Below are 13,915 nucleotides of genomic sequence, written 5' to 3' on the forward strand. Positions count from 1 at the left end.
CCAAGAAAACTGCAAAAGGTTGTCACCAATAGCCCCCCTTTCCTGAAAGCCTCTGCTGGCAGCTGCTAGTGGACTCGCGTGAGCAGTTGAGTTGTTGCCAGATCATAGCAGTAAGACCCCAGGAGGTTAAAGGTCCAGAATTCTTCAGCACCGCAGGAACCATGTGCATGCATGTTCAAAAGGATCATCCATTGGAGGTTCCGATGAGCCAGACATGAAATGGCTCTCACATTCCCCCGGTTACACAGTCATGGGGCCACACCTGACTGCCAGGAGGATATGAGAAGAGTCAGCTATGTGTCCAGAAAGAAAAGGAAATAGCTCTGGTGCAAAGTGAAAATACAGGGGCCCAGGCTCACGGTTACTAAGAATTTCAAAACAGTGACCCAGAGCATTAAACCAGGTGCAGCTATACGGCAGAAATGAACACAACATTGTAAAGCAACTGTACTCCAATAAAAGTAAATAGATAATGTTTTTTTTAATTTTTTTAAAAAACAGGTGCAGGACCCTTCCAAACATAGGCTCAGGGCCACAGCACACATTGTAGAACTTGGTCCTGGGTGGAGTAGGCTCTCATTAAAGGACAGGCGGCATCATCTCTGTTTCTTGGTCCCTAAGGGTACCCACAGACCATGACCCATGTCCTCCCATTAGCATCCTATTTTGTGCTGCCTTTTGTAGTAGCTCCTTGAAATAAAGAAAAGCAGAAAAGCTAGAGTCCTGAAGCACTTTAAGTGGCTTGAGGTGAGCATCACGTTACCAAATTGATTCGAAACGTTCAGAGTAATACTGTCAAGAAAAAGAAAGCATCCAGATTTGAAGGTTCGATGTGGCTTTGAAAAAAGCAGCTCCAATTAGTTTGCAAATTGGGTTAAATGTGTGGCCTGCTCTCTTTGACAGCGGCTCCTAAAACTACAACTTAATGACACTCTGAACAGTTGCGTTTTTATTGAGTGGTAGTATAAAAGTGCACAGAATAACTCTGTGCTGAAATCAAGAAGTCTCTGGCACCACCTGAACCAAGCTCATTTGTCTGTTTTAAAGCAATTGCATTTGGCCCTGTGCATTGTGATTCTTGTTGGCATCGCCCTAGGATGCAAGAGTGGGATTATTCTGCCATGGCACGTAGGCCCGTGGCCTGGATAGCCTAAGAGCCCATCATGGTTTTCTTTAGCTGCTAGCAATGCAGCCACGCCCACGGTAGCCTCCCTTCCAGCCAGCCCTCCTCGGCCACATCAGAGGTTTCCAGAAAGGGGGAAGGCCAGACACACAGATGGCAGCTTCTGCCCACTGAGCATCCAGGAGGGAACCAGCAGCAAAGGGAGGGCCACACCAGGCTCTGAGCTCCCAGGTAACATCTGGGCTTCATCTTCATCCACGCCCTACGTTGCCATGGCGAAGAGGAAGAGGAGGCGGAGCGGAGGAGGAGGCTTCAGCCTTCTCTCAAGGGCATCATCCCCTCACTGAGGGGGTGAGATTGTATCTGCAGCTGTTTACCATGTCAGCCAACCATGCCCAGAGTGTGAGGCCATGGTCCAGCCACCCAGCTCTGAGGAGAGTGGACACAGAGGATTCTAAGAACTGCCCGGCAGCCTCCTCCACTTCCCCTGTGAAGAGGGGACAGTGACAACGGTCCTGCCCACCCTGAGATGGCGTGCCCTCTCCATGACCCCTTCTCTTTCTCAGCACAAAGAGACCCCACTTGCCCCACCTGGCAACAAAATGTTAGTACTTATTGATTCTATCTTCTTTTATTTATTCTATCTTCTTATATAAATTAATCTAAAGCTCTAAGAAGTAAATGGGGGAAATTATCTTGGATCCATTTATCAGATGAGAAAGTGAAAGAAAGTCACTCAGTCGTGTCTGACTGTTTGCGACCCTGTGGACTGTAGCTTACCAGGCTCCTCCATCCATGGGATTCTCCAGGCAGGAATACTGAAATGGGTTGCCATTTCCTTCTCCAGGGTATCTTCCCGACCCAGGGATCGAACCCAGGTCTCCCGCATTGCAGGCAGATGCTTTCCCCTCTGAGCCACCAGGGAAGCCCTATTAGGTAAGACAATATGCCCAAACACAGCTATATTTGTTGTATATACAAATATATATAACACATGCACATAGGGACACACATGCACACCAATTACAGGCACTTCCTACACATCAAGAGATGAGAGCACAAAGCTCTCATCACGTCTCAATTACATTCTTGCTGGTGGTACTGCTGTCCCCATTTTACAGGTGAGGAAAGTAAGGCTGTTAGAGGCAGGAGGTCCATGTGTACAAGTCATGGAGCTGGGAGCCAGTGCAGACTTGGCCAAACACAGACCCCACGCTGTCCACTGCTCCCGGGACAGCAGAGGGACGACGGCTCTTCCAGGCTTGGGGCCGAGGATCACACCAGTCCGTCTTTGCCTCTCTGTCTCCCTGAGAAAATCTGCAGCATCAGTGATTGGGGGTGGGGGTACAAGCAGGGGAACGACCTAAGGGGTCCCCCACAAAGGAGACCTGGGGTAACACAGCTTGCATTCTCAGCGGTAGAATGATCTCATGAGTTTCTGTTACCTTCTGTTGCTTGAATCATTATAAAGTGTTTTTTAGGTTATACATGTTTATTCTAAAAAGTTAGGGGGAAATAGAGTATTATGAAAAAGACAATCATGTTATTGTCTCATTACCCATGTATAGCCACTGTCCATATTCCTGTGCATTATCTTTGGTCTGTTTTTATGATACAGCACACACACATGTCAATATAGGCTATATATTAATGTATGGTTTTACCTGATTAGGCACACACTATACCTACAGCTTTACATGCAACCATTTAAGTCTAACATTACAGGGTAAACATCTCCCTGTATCATTAACTATACATCAGTGTGACTTGAATGGGCTTAAAATATTTTCTTATATATGTGAAAACACCAGGATTGATTTAATTCTTCCTCTATTTTGGACATTAAGGTTGTTCATTTCCAATTTTACCCATAGACTAGGGAGATACATTTTAAGACGAAATCCTGGAACACAGATCTCTATGAGCATGTCGAAATAGTTCCTGAGCATAAATTCCTCGGAGTTAAAATGCTGAGTAAAAGGCTGTGAACATTTTTAAGACTCCTGATCAATATTGCCAAATCGCTCTCTAGGAAGGCATTACCAAGTCATGCTATCTTTGTCAGTGGCTTAATGAGCTGAGTTTGGATTTTATATACGAAAGAGGGAAATTTCAGCTGGCGGAGCTGAGGCCTGGCCTGCTTCACGTTTCTCTACAGGCATACATCCACACCCATTTGCATCCATGGACTCACAGAAGGTGGCACTTTGTAAGGAGGTGTTCAGGGGTGGGACGGTGGGAGGGGCCAGGTGAAGGATAGAGGGGACCACATGGTCCTGGGGTTTTGCCCCAAGAGGAGAGGAGCCTGTAGAACCACTTACTGGACCCCAGAGGTTGCAGAGCCAGGCAGTCTGCCTCAGACCCAGGGATCCCTGGGAAGAGGCCATCCACTCATCTGTGTCTACAGGAAACTGGGGACTTGCTGGCCCCCCTGCAGGCTGGAAGCCTGGGGCACCCCTGGAGGTAGCACCCTGCTCTGGACAGTGATCTCCAGGCCAACAGTGACAGCAGTAAGACACCAGCCCATTCATTCATGGGCAGCAGCCCTGGATGGAAGAGGCCGGTGACCTCATGTGACCTGGTCCATAGGCAATTTCGGGGAATGTCAGAAATAACCGGGTACTCTCTGGGAGAAAGGGCTTCCTTGGTGGCTCAATGGTAAAGAATCTGCTTGCAAGGCAGGAGACCTGGGTTCATTCGCTGGGTTGGGGAGATCCCTAGAGAAGGATATGACAACCCACTCCAGTACTCTTGCCTGGAAAATCCCATGGACAAAGGAGCCTGACAGGCTACAGTCCATGGGGTCGCAAAGAGTCAGACACGACTGAGCAACTGACACTTTTTCTCTGGGAGAAGTCTTACCCTATCACTCAGGTCGCAGCTCTCGGGCCAACAGACAATGAAATTAGACATTCATAATTTTTCCCATCATTTTTAAGCATTGAATTGGTTTTTCACGGCAGGAATCCATTCATTCATCCTTGTATTGGAAAGCTAAACTGCAAGCATTTGGATGGTGGCCTCCTCAGCTCCATTAACCTTAGTGGGGAATAAAACCCAGGAGATGGAAAACTCTGTCTCCTGGCTCACAAGCTCAATCCCAAACAAAATCTCTACCATGGTCACCTATGTGTAACAGCTCAGTCTGGCTATGACCCTCACAAGTTAGCAGCCAGAAGAAGAGTGTGGTCCTCAGAGTTAATTACAGTCAGAGGGAGGACAAGCTGAGCAAAAGTTGGAGTTAGTGTTTCAGTTTACACCTCCCTAAAAATATAATTGTCTATTTAAGAAAGCTTTTTGACTTCCCAGGTGGCCGAGTGGTAAAGAATCCACCTGCCAATGCAGAAGACACAAAAGATATGAGTTCCATCCCTGGGTGGGGAAGATACCCTGGAGTAGGAAATGGCAACCCTCTCCAGTTTTCTTGCCTGGAAAATTCCATAGACAGAGGAGCCTGGCGAGCTACAGTCAATGGGGCAGCCAAGAGTTGCATACAACTGAACGACTGAACACACACACACAAGAAAACTTTTTGCCTTGTTATCAGAAATTAGCAAATGAAAATGTATTTCTGGAGATGTATTAAAAGTTCACAAATATAGCATTACATAATAGAATAAGTCTAATCAATATTTCAATCTATGAAAGTCATGTGACTTATCCTTAAAGTGATATGCTTTAGAAGAAAAGTCCAAATAACCACAATTCTTATTTGTCATCATCAAATTGTTTTTTCTCCATCAAACCTCAGTCAGCACTTATCCTACAAATAATATTAATAACTACTGATTATCAAATTTTATTACTTGAATGGCTTAGCTCATTTAATCCCTACACATCTGTGATGTGGGGAATATTATGAAACCCCTTTCACAAATGAGACAGCTGAGGCTGAGGTCAAGTAGCCTGCCCAGCTTCCAATGTTCAGTAACTTGCTCAAACCAGCCCTTGCCCGGCTCCAAATCTTACAGGCTTAAATCCTATGTGCACCAAGCATTTGCAACCACAGGATCAAGAGTTACTGAGTGCATATTCCCTCGTAGGTACTTTATATGTCATATCTAGAATCCAGCAACCTCATCCTTCTAAGTAAGGAAAACGAAGTCAGGAGGGAAGCCCAGACCCAGACCCAAAGCCTGCTTCCTGCCCTTTGGGGCCATCCTACTCTTGCAGGCCTGCATGGAGAAACCACCCTGTGGGGCGGGGGGTGCCTTCTAAATGCTGATGCCCAGAGATTCTGACCCCATTGGTTCAGGGGACCCAGGGTTTCTGCATTATTTTAAAAAGTCTTCAAAGGATTCAAATAGTCCACTGGGCAGAGGGCTAATCACTCCTGCAAGGTCCTTTCCTTCCTTCCAAGTCTGCACTGCGTGGTCATGGGCTCTGGGCCCTGTGTTTACCCCGAATCCTTCCCCCCAGGGGCTGCCAGGTGGTGAGGGAGCTGATGAGGAAGCAGAAAACCACAACCAGCCTGAGAAGTTTCCCAGTGAGGGCCTCCAGCATGCCAGGGAGGTTGGAGGAGAGAGGCTGGAGGAAGGAGTCTTCAGGGAACAGTCAGGAGAAGGTCCATGGAGGAGGGACTTTAAGATGAGTAAGAGTCAGCTGAGAGTAAAGGAGAAAAGGAATCTGCCCACTGTAGCGTCTCTGCTTCTCTTTACTGCCAAGGGGCATGAGAACACACCGCCCACCAGAGATGCCGCGGTCTCTGCTGGCCCCTCGGCCCTGCCGGGAGCGGGGAGGACCAACATCTACCCACCAACCCAGAGAAGCCGCAGCCCCAGCCCGACTGCCTGTGAGATGAACTCAGTCAGGCGAGACACGTGGAGTTCAATTTCCATTTCAGCTCTAAAGAGCAAAATGGGGATCTGGGTGGAAGTAGGATTGTCGGCGATTTTTCATTATAATTGGGAAACTCACCGAGAAAGGCTGCGAGAGCCGAGATAATCAATCTCCCCTACCGAGTGTCAGGGCAGCCTTCCCATCTCATCCCACAGGGATGGAACAGAAGTCCCGAGAGGCCCCGGCGGTGGGGGGCGGGGGGGGCGCTGGTGTCACGGGAAGCCCCCTTCCCACAGACTAGTTCCCACTGCCAGAAAAAAAAAAAAAACACAGGGCGACATCCCCACAGCTTCTCAAGGTCCAAATCAATCACCTCCATCTCAATTCCCTTTTCTCATCAAACCCCAGCCGTAAACCGGCCCGGCCTCGTCAGAATTCTGCTGCGAGGGCGCCAAGACTACAGGAATTGAGAACTAGGTCACCCCGCGGGGAGGGAAGGTCGCCGTGTGGTTTCATCTAACTAGGTGGCTGGAAAGCCCCCAGGCCCCAGTCCTCCCCTGAGTCACCAGATCTCTGTCAAGTGGTGGATTTGCAGAATCCGAAATTCGTTCTTATGGATAAAGAGCACGGGGTGGAGAAGGAGCACAGACCATTGTTGAAATCAGATCTGATCATTCAGGGACAATTTCCTGGGTACCTTCTCGACACCCCCCCCACCCCAGGGAACAAAGCCAAAGGACACTCAGCCCTGGCCAGTGGCTCTGATTGAAAAGAGCTCAAGTCCCTGCTGGGCACAGAAGCAAGGTGGCCGTGAGCAGTGTATGGCTGGGGTGCTGGGGGTGCGCAGGGCAGGCAGAGAGAGCCTCCAGACGTGATGCTTGGGCCCAGCTGAGGATGAAGAATGAGGAGGGATTTCTCCAGATGAATACACTCACTGGTATCCCATCCATCCCCCCCATTTGGTAAGAAAAGTAAGACCCCGGGAGAGCAAGCGTCAGCTCTGAGGTCACAGGGGTACCGGCCTCTCCCTAGAGACCATGCGCTCAGCATCTCACCCCAGACCCCCAGAACACAAGGAAGAGAACACAGGTTTGGGCTGTGGAGACCAAAGGTTATAGGTGAAGTCATGAGTGGGCATGAGGTTGCCCAGAATTGCATAATGAATGGAAAAGGTGATCAGGCCGGAGTCCTAGATTCCCACCACTACCTGGGGATACGGAGAAGAGAAAAGGTCTCTAAGGGCCGGCTTGCTCAGTCGCTCAGTCATATCTGACTCTTTTGGACCCCCTGGACTGTAACCCACCAGGCTCCTCTGTCCATGGGATTCTCCAGGCAAGGATATTGGAGTGGGTTGCCATTTCCTCCTCCAGGTGATCTTCCCGACCCGGGGACTGAACTCATGTCTCCTGTGGCTCCTGAATTGGGAAGCCCTCTCTCTAAGGGAGCTCAGAAGAAATAAATAGGAGGAAAGCCATCCGTTATTCATTTTTACTGAGAAACAGCCTGGTTTCCTATCAATTTCCATTCCCAAAGAGCTTCTTTACACTGCAGAAGTGAAAATCACTACCCAGGCCAGAACCCAAAACAGGACTAGAGCAGGGGCAGAAAGTGAGAGATGGCCTCTGCCTGATCTGGTCAAGGAAGGCTTCCTGGAGGAGAATAGTGTTTCTTCTGAGCTAATGCCCATATGGGCTTCCCAGGTGGTTCAGCAGTAAAGAATCTGACTGCCGTTGCAGGAGACATGCGTGCGATTCCTGAGTTGGGAAGATCCCCTGGAGAAGGAAATGGCAACCCACTCCAGTATTCTTGCCTGGAGAATCCCATGGATGGAGGAGCCTGGCGGGCTATAATCCATGGGTTCGCAAAAAGTCAGATACCACTTAGTGACTGAATGACAACAATGACAACGCCTGTATATAGGAGAACTCACGAAGTGGAGTAGAACAATTGCCTTGAAATAACACATATTATTTCAGATTCAGAATGTGGCAAAAATCAATGTTGTACATGTAAGCTTTTGGAGGTAGCCTCAGATATATAAATACCCTAAAGAAAAATGATGTGGAGCACTGCTTATAAGTGGTTTTCATGAGGTCGTGACTTTGGTTGAATCATGAACTATTGAGCCGTTCTATCTTTAATTTGAACAAGAAAATTCAGGAGATGACACAGAAACACATCAAGGGAAGTTTATCTGTTTGTTCCATTAAAATATTACCTGCCAGAGGAAAGTATGTACTATAATTATTACCCTTGCTCAATGCATGCTAAATATCTCCACGTGGCCAGTGGTTTATTTTCCCTTCAACTTCTCTGCAGTTATTTCAGCTATTTCAGAGAAATCAGCTCAAGCAAGTCAGTTTGAAGTTTAAAGAAATGAGACTTGGACTCGGAGATAAATAGTATCATTGCCGCCGATTTCATTGTTTCAAATACAAGATTTTATTTTGAGAGGAAAGTTTAATTAACCAGAGGTGGATCACTAAATTCTTTGACTTTAAAATCGTACTTTCTGCAAGATCTCACCTGTGAAATTCACAGCCTTTAATTATTGCCTCACATCTTAAAAGGGAGAACCTTTCTTCTGAGTGGCTAATAACATTATTATCTGAGGTAATTACAGATCCGGGGTCTGTGGTCCATCGCACCATAATGCATGGACCACATCACTCTGGTTTTTGAACTCTGAAAGTAATTTGTTAGGGAAACACTTTCTCCCCCACGCTGAAACAGTGTTGATGTTTTGGATCTGCTGTTAATTTCTGTTCTTTTATCTTTTTAAAAAGGGGTGAGGTGGGGGAGAAACATTTAGAAATCAGTCCTTTACTGGATGAATTTCTTCACTTCCCAGAAAGCAAGAAAACAATTGTTTCCTGTAATTGGACAGTTTGATTGGAGGCAGGTGGTGCTGAGCTGAGGAAACTGGAGCCACAAAGCCAATTTTGGCTTCAAGCACATTTCCTTGCGTTTTCAACTCCGGCAGCACAACATGGAAATTGGCTCCACAAAAGCCGACTATAAATTTAGTTCCCATCTCTGTAAGTAGCACCTTATCAGCCATGAAGCACTTTAGCAACTGGAGCCAGTGTGCAGATCTGACATGACTGCAGCGCTGCCCTCAGATACCCCAGCCTTCATTTCTCAGGCCAGTTCTTGCTGCCACAAAACAGGAATTTATGAACAGTTCTGGAAGCATCATGTGCCATCATTTTTAACACACGGGGATTATTTTCTTCTTCTGGGTTCGCTGACCTTCGTGTAGCTCAAGTTGCATTATCTTGAGTTAATATTTGCTTTCAATATTTTGGAGTAACAGGCCGTGTTATCCACAAGTCTGTAACGGGACCACAGATTACAAACATCAGTCCAGAGAACGGGCCAAAATCAGAGGCGTGGAGGGTTCGTGGGAGCCATCTGTGACTCCTCTGCTGCTTCCCATCCAAACGTCCCCCAGCCTTTCCCTGATTTCTCTGCCTCCACCGCCGCCTACGGCAGCTGACAAGCAATAGTCCTTCACAGAGAAGCCGCGGCTCAGAGAGGTGAATTGCTTTGACCAAGGTCACACAGGAAGTTAAGAACAGAGAACTAATAGGCTTAGAATCTAACTTCCCAGCCCACTGCTTCAAGTACATATTTCCCCATTAATTTCCTCCCTGCTAAAAATCCATAATTCAAAACAGTCATATTTAAGCAACTGGACACAGTAACAGGGCGGGGTTGGGGGTGGAGAAAGGCAGGAGGAAATTTATCTGATGAGTCTATCCAACCATTGTCCTTTGTATATTCTACATATTAAATCAGTTACTTCAAAGCTCCACTCATTTTGTCACTAATTTCTGGCCATGCTTAAATTTTCTTAAAAAAAAAAATGTTAATCTGATGGTTACATAAATTTTAATCTCCTTATTTATTTTTAGTAGTTGCAAATAATCTCTTCTAATCCTAAATAAATTAATGGCTTAAATAACCTCATTCCCAAATAAATTTCACCGGGTCAATCTACATATCTGTATAGAATTATTTTACCAAAAAAACAAACAAACAAACAAACAGATTGCAAAGTTTGCTTAGAGCCTTGGAACTACAACACTATTTTCCAAGGTGATTACATCAAAGGAAATACCATTAAATTTTCCTTTCCAAGCTAATGGGTACCCATGGTTTAAAGTCTTGACTTCATTAATGAGAGTCTCTGAATCTAAACACCTAAGGTTTAAGTGCAAACAATGAGTCTCCTCCTCCACTCTGACTCTTTCCTTTTAATACTTGGCTTAACAATATTCTCTAAACGATGGTCTCTAAAGACACTCCAGGAAAAATTAGAGTTGTCCTCTCTCCCAGACTGCTGGAGAAAGAATTCCCCAGCCCTTTGAGTGTGTGCTCAGTCGATTCAGTTATGTCCAACTCTTTGAGACCCCGTGGACAGACGTATAGCCCACCAGGCTCCTCTGTCCATGGGATTTCACAGGCAAGAATAGTGGAGTGGGTTGCCATTTCCTTCTCCAAGAGATCTTCCCAACCCAGGGATCAAACCTGTGTCTCCTGCACTGCAGGTGGATTCTGTACCGACTGAGCTACCAGGGAAGCCCTCCCCAGCTCTTGGCTGTGTCACAATGCCCAAGGCCCAAGCTTCGTGGCTCCTACCCTAGTGGCTGCTGGTGGCCAGCAGGGAACAGAAGAGACGGGCACACAAGCACTGTGACCATTTTCTAAGAAAGATCTCATGCTGATTAAACCTTTCAGAAAGCAGATTGAGTTTGCACAAGGAGACCTGGTTGATAGCTAACTCAGAAATCTTGGCATCACTACAGAACCAATATTTTCACAGAGGTGACACAGTCTTAAACAATGTCGTGAGTGTGAAGGACACAGGCAGCCCTTCGATCAGCAACCAGCAAGGGTAATTTTTCCTCCACCTTTTCTGGAGAAAGAGGCTGATGAAGGGTTTGGGATGGGGGATACGAATGAGAAAGGTGGGTAGGGCGGTGGGGAGTTTGAGCGCCCCTTCAGCACTGTTTCAATAAACGCAGTCATGGCCACAACTCACAGAAAGCCGGCCCAGCCAGGTTCAAACAGGTTCGGGGATCTTGCTGACACCAGCTCCGCAGCTGTTTGGTTTTCCTAATATGTGTAGAAACAGCTACACAGAACTTGGCTTAACCTCAATTTAACCACATAAAGTCAAAAGCGTGTTGCATTTCCCCTCAGTGGGAGGCGGGCCAGCAGCAGCATCTTTAGAGCCCCTGGGCCTTAATGGACCAGGGCCGCCAGCAGAATGGCCCCTGCCTCTTTCCTTTCCACCGGCCTCTGAGTCTCCCATCAGAGAGAGGAGTTCAGATGCTGACCCACAGAGGGAACAGTGCTTACACAACCTGGAGACTGCTGCTGGGACCTGCCAAGCATGAGGAAGGCTCCATCAAGTACCATCTAGGCATAGGCTTAGGGATCAGGAGGGTTCAGGATCTGCCCCAGAGCTCCTCGCTGGCACCTAGAAATTCACACAGTCCTCTTGGCAGTTTCCTCCTCGGGCTGGTGAGTCCTGGCCTGCCTCCCTGGGGGCTGGTTTTAGAATAGATCATGTTCGTGAAGGCGGCACACTGCTTGCTGAATGGCTGGTACTCAGCAAACAGTAACTGTGAGGGTTGACTCATCACTTCCCATGGTCTCCATCCATCCAAAGGTGTCCGCATCCACAGCCAGGCCAACGAGCCATCAGGGAATCCTGACATGTCAACAGAAGCAGAGAACACGCGGTAGACGTCGGCCGCTCCTTTATAGTGACTTTCACCCTCTCTCCCGGAGCCCACCCACTCCCAGCGGTAGAGGAGCGAGCATTTCATTTCTGACTCCCTCTCTCTCATACTCACAGCCAAGAGGCCTTCCTTTGCAGCAGCCTTCCATCCCCTTCCATCCTCTTTCCCCTTCTTCCAACTTCTCAGGTCCTTCCTCAGCTTGAAGCCCAGCACACTGGAAAATTCACACCCTGAAATGCAGGAGACCCAGGTTCCATCCCTGGGTCGGGAAGATCCCCTGGAGAAGAAAATGGCAACCTTCTCCAGTATTCTTGCCTGGAGAATCCCATGGACAGCGGAGCCTGCCAGGCTCTAGTCCATGAGGTCACAAAGTGTCGGACACAGCTGAGCCACTAACACTTTTTTCTGCACTTGTACCAAGCCCCTCCCCTACTAGACACTGGCAGAAGTAGGTAAGGATGAGCGAGCAGCCAGCTGTCCCGGAAGCACTGTCCAGGGGAGGTGGGCAGGAAGGCCCTCACAATGTGGATCTGACATCGCTCTCCTGCCTCTTCTCAAGCCACCCTCCTCTCTGCAGCTGAGAGTCACTCAGGGCCCTTTTCACCCATCAGACTCCGTGCCTTGATTTCTGGCCCACATCTCTAGGTGTCCAGGTCCTACCCAGAAACCCTAATGCAGGGTCACCCAGCCCATTACAGAGTTCTTACTGTGGCTCAACCACAAATCGGCCCCTATTGTCACTGACTTTCTATGTAAATAGATCTTCCCTTCCAGCTGGGAGGCAGGGCTGCTGGCATCACACAGAACCTGCTTCTCAGGCTTTGGTCTCAGCTGTGATGGAAAGACAACCCTCTGTAGGAAACAGCCCTGCTCCAACCGCTGTGCCCACAAACCCTCAGTTTAGTTTGGATGGATTTCTAGCCGAGTCCTCGACACAGCAGAGACCCTTATCGGGCAGGAGGCAGACTGACGAGAGAACTGCTTCTGCTCCATTTGGAAAGCTTCCCACTCCCTGTGAAAGGCCTGGCCGGTCCACCAGACCCAGGCTCCATCAGATTTGGAAATCCCCCTGTCACAGTATCCTCTTTCCACTCTCCCATCAGAAGGTCATCTAACTTTTCCTTGAGTTTCCTCGGGGATGGAGTATTCCCGCCCGTGGAGGCAGGTCCTTCCATTATCAGACATTTCCCATTGCTGGGAGGAATTTCTGTGTGTTGAGCTCCCAGTGGACACCAGCAAGTCTCAGTGCCTCCCAGCAGATTTTTGGCTCACCGTTGAAGATTATGGTGTCACCATGGGCCGCCACCCAGCCTGGCGTTACCAGTATCGGTATCATAAGGACAAGCTGTACCCAAAGTTTCACTTCTGCCGTGGTGTCCCTGATGCTACGATCCACATCTTTGACCTGGGGCAGAAGGAGACCAAAGTGGGTGAGTTCCCACTCAAGCCCTGGAGGCTGCTCATATTTGTGCCGACACGTACCTGGTGAAAAGCTGTGGCAAATATGGCTCTCTTTATCTGCATGCAGCTCCACCCCTTCCCCATCACCTGCATCCACAAGACGTTGTCTGCGCTGGAGCTGATCACATCTGACATCCAGACAGGTGTGAACAGTGCCTCTGGAAAGCGCCAGGGCATAGTGGCCAGGGTCCACATGGGCCAAGTCATAATGTCCACCCGCACCACGCTGCAGAACAAGAGGCAGGTGATTGAGACCCTCCGCGAGGCCTTGTTCAAGTTCCCTGGCCACCAAAAGATCCCCATCTCCCAGAAGTGGGGGTTTATGAAGTTTAATGTGGATGAATTTGAAAACATGGTGGCAGAAAAAGTGGCTCATTTCAGATGGTGGTGGGGTTAAATACATCCCTAATCATGGCCCCCTGGACAAATGGCAGCTATCCCTTCCTTACACCTGCCTGCGTGCTAAGTCGCTTTAGTCATGTCTGACTCTGTGTGACCCCACGGAATGTAGCCCGCCAGGCTCTTCTGTCCATAGGATTCTCCAGGCAAGAATACTGGAGTGGGTTGCCATGCCTTCCTCCAAGGGATCTTCCCACCCCAGGGATCAAACCCGAAGCTCCTGTTTTGGCAGAGGGTTTCTTTACCACTAGTGCCATCTGGGAAGCCCCTCTTTACTCATGTCCTCCAATAAATCCTACTTTCCTGTCCAAAAAAAAAAAAAAATTATTGAGCACCAATTGCATGACTGTGAAAGGATAAAATGGAAAATGAGAAAAACTTAGGTCCTGTCTACCTAAGC

At 48.2% G+C, this 13,915-nt stretch overlaps 1 pseudogene; it reads left to right on the forward strand.

Annotated features, from left to right (window-relative positions):
* The first annotated feature begins 12,949 nt into the window (after positions 1–12,949).
* Positions 12,950–13,368, forward strand: LOC133065444 (large ribosomal subunit protein uL16-like; annotated as a pseudogene).
* The last annotated feature ends 547 nt before the right edge of the window (positions 13,369–13,915 follow it).

The sequence above is a fragment of the Dama dama genome, chromosome 11 (genome assembly GCF_033118175.1).
Source record: "Dama dama isolate Ldn47 chromosome 11, ASM3311817v1, whole genome shotgun sequence".
NCBI lineage: Eukaryota > Metazoa > Chordata > Mammalia > Artiodactyla > Cervidae > Dama > Dama dama.